The sequence below is a fragment of the Aptenodytes forsteri genome, unplaced genomic scaffold (genome assembly GCF_000699145.1).
Source record: "Aptenodytes forsteri isolate BGI_AS27 unplaced genomic scaffold, ASM69914v1 Scaffold193, whole genome shotgun sequence".
Classification (NCBI taxonomy): Eukaryota; Metazoa; Chordata; class Aves; order Sphenisciformes; family Spheniscidae; genus Aptenodytes; species Aptenodytes forsteri.
In genome coordinates this window covers 15,185,948-15,186,163 of record NW_008795405.1, presented here as the reverse complement: position 1 = coordinate 15,186,163, position 216 = coordinate 15,185,948, and positions in this window count along the sequence as shown.

The following is a 216-nucleotide window of genomic DNA, read 5'->3' as shown; positions in this document are numbered from 1 at the left end:
GAGCGGTGGGGAGAGCCGAGCTAGCCGGGGCGGGCAGGGACGGGGATGGGGCCTCGGTGAGAGGGGCTCGTTGGGCGGTTATCGCTGTCCCGTGGCCGGTGTGGGGCGCTGGGAGCGGGGGTCTCTGCGGGCCACATTTCCTCCCTCCCTCCCTCCCTCCCTCCCTCCCTCCCTCCCTCCCTCCCTCCCTCCCTCCCTCCCTCCCTCCCTCCCTCC